Source organism: Sapajus apella, unplaced genomic scaffold (assembly GCF_009761245.1).
Source record: "Sapajus apella isolate SASKATOON/1434 unplaced genomic scaffold, GSC_monkey_1.0 scaffold105, whole genome shotgun sequence".
NCBI lineage: Eukaryota > Metazoa > Chordata > Mammalia > Primates > Cebidae > Sapajus > Sapajus apella.
In genome coordinates, this window is record NW_022437045.1 from 2,709,382 (window position 1) to 2,714,373 (window position 4,992).

The following is a 4,992-nucleotide window of genomic DNA, read 5'->3' on the forward strand; positions in this document are numbered from 1 at the left end:
GCTTAAACCCATGAGCCGAGATCAAGCCATTGCAGTCCAGCCTGGGCGACAGAGCAAACTCCATCCCCTTAAAAAAAAAGTCTATATTTTTTGGAGCAATTTGAGATTCACAGGAAAATTGAGAAGAAAGTACGGAGAATTCCCATTTACCCTATTCCAGTTTTCCCTGTTATTAATCTTACATTAGTATGCATATTTGTCACAATTAATAAACCAATATATATTATATTAAAGTCCATACTTTATTCAGATTTTATAAGTTTTCCCCTGATGTCCTTTTTCCATCCCAGGATCCCACATTACACTTAATTGTGCCTCTTGAGCGCTTTTTGGCTGCGACAGTCTCTCAGACCCTCCTTATTTGGGGGAGTTTTGAGTAGTACTGGTGAAGTATATTGCAGCATGTCCTTCAGTTGAGATTTTCCTGATGTGTGTTTCTTATGATTGGTCTGGGGTTACGGGTTTTTGAAAGGAAGGCCACAGACGTGGAGTACAATTCTCATCAAATAGATCCAGGGTACAGACTACCAAATGACTTGGTGCTGTTCATGTTGACCTTGATCACCTGGCAGAGGGGCCATTGGTCAAGTTTCTCTACTGCGGAGTCAGCCCCCCACCCCCTTTCCATACTCTGGTCTTTGGAAAAAAGTCACTAGGGGCAGCCAACATTTAGGTAAGGAGTTTTGCTTCACTTCCTGGATAATAGAGTATCTATGTAAATTACTTTGAACTCATCTGAATGGGAGATTTGTCTCTTCTCCTCCATTTATTTATTCATCACCGGTGATTTTTGACAATTGCCATGAATCATGTACTCAAAAGACATATTCAGTGAGGGCTTACTAGAAGAAGGTATTAGTAGTACATTGTTACTGGGCAATATTTTGTTTTATTTTTTTCAGAGACAACTCACTTAAAAATGAAGAAATTTTATTTCTTGTCACACTTCTGAAACTACTAGGAGGCTTCAGGCCATTAAGTTCACATCCAAGCCTCAGTTTCTTCTTCTGAAAAATTAGATGATGGAAAGGGATTAATTCTGACATTTTTTCCAGGATTAAAATTGTAGAGTTATATAATATATTCATAGAAATGGGCTTCAAATTGTCTACAAAAGGAAATTATTAATATCTGTAGTGGGCAGACCTAACTCAGTGAAATCTGTGTTTCAAATCTTCCTTCTCATTGCCTCAGGAAATGTATATTTTGTCTGCCATATTATTTTCTTATGACTCAGAGTTAAAATATATATACCCAATGAAAATATCAAGTGGATGGAGTTAACCTTGTTAGTAGCATATAATATTTTACGACAAAGAAGAAGATGCCAGACCATCTGCAAATCACTATTTTATGGATTTAATAGAAACCACTACTTATGGAAAAAGCACCATGGAATAAAATCAAAACAATGAAATGTGAAATCTGTTCTAACACCAAATGGACGTGGTATGGTCCTGAGAAGACCCGTGTGGACTCCTCTTCACGGCCATTTCTGCTGGGAAAAAGAAATATGAAAAAAGTGAAGAAAGCAGAGGAAAGCTGGGGGATAAAAAGCATTGTTTAGACTGGAGAGAAAAATTTATAAACATTCATTTCTTGCTTCTTCTGATGCTCCTCTTCGGCCTAAAGGAAGGAGGCCCCAAAGAGGAGGTCTAAGTGTCGCATGCCAGTTGGCACTTAGCTTTATTTTACAGAAAAGACAGAGTAACTTTTTTTCTCCTCTTGCCTTTTGCAAACATCATCAGGCTTTTCTGAGCAGCTGGAGTCTCTCTTTTCACTGATGAATGTCTTTTGGTGCATTTCTTGCAAATACCATTTAGTGGATGTTCTTGCCAGTGGTTTCTGGGACGATTTAGTCTAGTCAGCTTGGTAGCTGTCAAGGCAAATTGTAATTCAATATAATTCAAAGAACAGAGCGCCATGACAGTCCCTGCCTCCACGCCCCCTTTCCATTGCCAGCTGCCCACCTTGGGCAGGTCAGTTTCTCTCCCTTGGCTGCGGCTGCCTATTTGGAAAAGAACGACACAGATGACCTCTCCAGGCCACTTCCATGCCTGTGTTTCCTGGGGAACAGATCCAAAGTTGGCAAAAGTCAGGGCTGAGGTGAGGTCAAATTGTCGCAGAATGCTTGTGACATGCAGAGTGCTTTAGTATGCATTATTGAGGAGAGGTGAGTAAAAGAGTCTCCAGGAACTTACAACTTAGTGAAAAATAAATAATAACTCAAAGCAGCCTAGAAGAGGGCTGTGGTAGGAGGACAAGCACTCAGGGAGCTCGGAAAGCACTTCTGCCCTCTCCCTGAAGGCCCAGCCTCTCTGCTCTGGCTGGAAGGGAGTTGGATGGGGAGGAAGAGTGGGGGAGAAGGCGGGGAAGGCGATGGAGCTGGGACAAGCACTGAAGGGCGCATATTTTCCCATCAGGCAATAATTGTGGGGACCCAGAAAAGTGACTCCAACACCTGACAGCAAGGTAGAAACTGGAGGTCAGGCTTTTCTCAGCCTTGTTTTTGGCTCAGAAACTGAAGTTGCAGGAGGAAGGCTGAAGACAAGGAGCTGCCACCACCAGACCAGGGAAAGTCCCTGCACGCCAGGCTTTGTCACGATCACCAGCCTCTCCCAGACACAGCCGGCAAATGGGCGGTTCCCCAACATGTGGGCATGAGAAGAAAAGACCTTCTGTGCTGATGCGGAGCAAATTCCCCCACGAGTCTGTGTGGGAGGCGGGTGGGTGTGAATCCCACAGTGAGAATAGAGGCTGTCATCGCTGAGGGCTGTGAAGCAGGATGCATGACCTCTCTAGGTGGAGTAGGAGGTGAGGGAAAGGGGGAGGACCCCAACACGAAGGCATCTGCTCAGGCTAGGTGATTTACCTGACAACGCATATGTGAGATTGGTATCAATATTCCCATTGTATTGATGAAGAAACATGAAGTTCTGGGGCCCTAAATAATTTAGTTCCCAGAGTTAATGACAAAAGCAGGAATTAAAACAAGATCAGTCCAAATTCACAGCCCAAGCCTTTTCTCCTGCTCTCCACTGCCTTCCATGATGGCCACCTCCACATTGTTTGAGGGATAGATAGGTCAGCCCTCTTACTCATGCAAAGGAAGGGGTGGCAAGTTTCTCCCATCTACCCACCTTGGGAGCAATCGAAAATTCCATTATGTGATATTCATTTTTCAGGGGTGGTAGAAATCATCTCTCTTTAAGTAGCCCCTTTTTAGCTTGCAAAGGCTCCATCCGTTTACCTCCCTCCAGGCGACTCAGAAGTTGTACTTGCAATCTCTGCGTTCCCTCTCACCCAGTCTCCTGCAATCTTCCTTTCTGTCTGCACCCAGCAAAATGGTTTCTGAATAGTAGGCTGGCAAGGCGGGCCACCTGCCATCAGTTAGGTGGTGATGAGAGACTAAACCATCAACATTCATAAGCTCATCTGAAGAGTGGTCTTCAAGAAGCAGGCCCCCTGGGGCACTCAAAGAGGGCCAGACATTTGTCCTGAAGGAGAGGGGAACTCCTATGATGCACATTCATACTAACCTCAGCAAAGCTTTCTGGGCCAAAGGAATGAGGAATGTCCCACATCACGTGTGGTTGCTGAGAAATGAGCCACACAAGCTCTGTGCATTGCTTACCTATGCCCCTGCTGCCACTTTCAGAAATCTACAGTCACTGTGAATAAAAACTAAGTGCTGATCGTCAAATAAGTTATACAACTTCAAAAAAAAAAAAAAAAAAAGAAAAGAAAAGAAACAAAGAAAAAGTAATGATCCTAAGGGAATGACGCGTCAATGTGATCACTCACTTTGGTGAATGCCAGCTGTTTCCTCCCACCCCTTCCTGGAACCAGTATCAAGAACTGTGATTGTTCTGAGGTTTTGCCTTTCCCACAAGTTAATGAGTTAGACTGTTACAGTTGTGTGGCTAATGGCAGAAGACACGAAACTTCAGGGTGAGAGACAAAAGACCGTATTACTCATCTCACAGTAAATAGTGTAAGCATCATTATACTTGTGTTAGTTCCCTTGCCCCAAGTCCCAGAGGATAATCTACAGGGCCCAGATAGATGCTACACAGATAGTGGGTTTGTGTTCAACTGAGCAATAGTGAGCGCGAGGACCCCATCACTTTGCACCAAGCAGTTAAGTGAGAAAAACACTTTCACTTAATTGAGACGCAATTCTCTTTCATTTTCCCTTGATCAAAATTCACCTTATTCCTATAAGAGGCTGCCCTAAACTGTCTTCTTAGGTTCTTCACTCTTCAAAGTTGCTCACTGAAATACACCCCTCAAAAACGATCTGGGTAGGCTGGGCCTGGTGGCTCATGCCTGTAATCCCAGCACTTTGGGAGGCTGAGGTAGGCAGATTGCCTGAGGTCAGGAGTTCGAGACCAGTCTGGCCAACAAAGTGAAACCCTGTTTCTACTAAAAACACAAAAATTAGCTGGGTGTGATAGCACATGCCTCTAATTCCAGCTACTTAGGAGGCTGAGGCAGGAGAATCACTTGAATCCAGAAGGCAGAGTTTGCAGTGAGCTGAGATTGTGTCACTACACTGCAGCCTTGGGTGACAGAGCAAGCAAGACTCTGTCTCAAAAAAAAAAAAAGAAAGGATCTGGGTAAAGAAAATTTAGGACCTTTCTGTGTTCTTGACTAGATAAATCCTTTTCACTTAGGAAGTGAGGCTTGTTGGGCCTTTTCCATCCTGTTAGTTACTGAGTCTGAGTTGACCCAGTGCCAAATGGGAATATCACAATAACTCCAGTTTCAAGTGTTCAGTAGGAAGCTATTAGCTACTTTTTTGTTTTTAAAAAACCATGTTCTTAGTGACTTCATCTGGGAGGGGACAGGGAGGCAGGTGTCCTGGTGATTGCAGAATGATGTCCCATTGACACCTCTTTCTTTCTTTCCTTTCTTTCTCCTTCTTTCTTTCTTTCTTTCTTTCTTTCTTTCTTTCTTTCTTTCTTTCTTCTTTCTTTCTTTCTTCTTTCT

The 4,992-nt window shown here is 43.4% G+C and overlaps 1 long non-coding RNA gene across 1 annotated transcript; it reads left to right on the forward strand.

Annotated features, from left to right (window-relative positions):
- The first annotated feature begins 2,418 nt into the window (after positions 1-2,418).
- On the forward strand, positions 2,419-3,724 carry LOC116536900. Its single transcript, XR_004262860.1, has 2 exons — positions 2,419-2,726; positions 3,261-3,724. It is a non-coding gene; the product is annotated as an uncharacterized LOC116536900 (long non-coding RNA).
- The last annotated feature ends 1,268 nt before the right edge of the window (positions 3,725-4,992 follow it).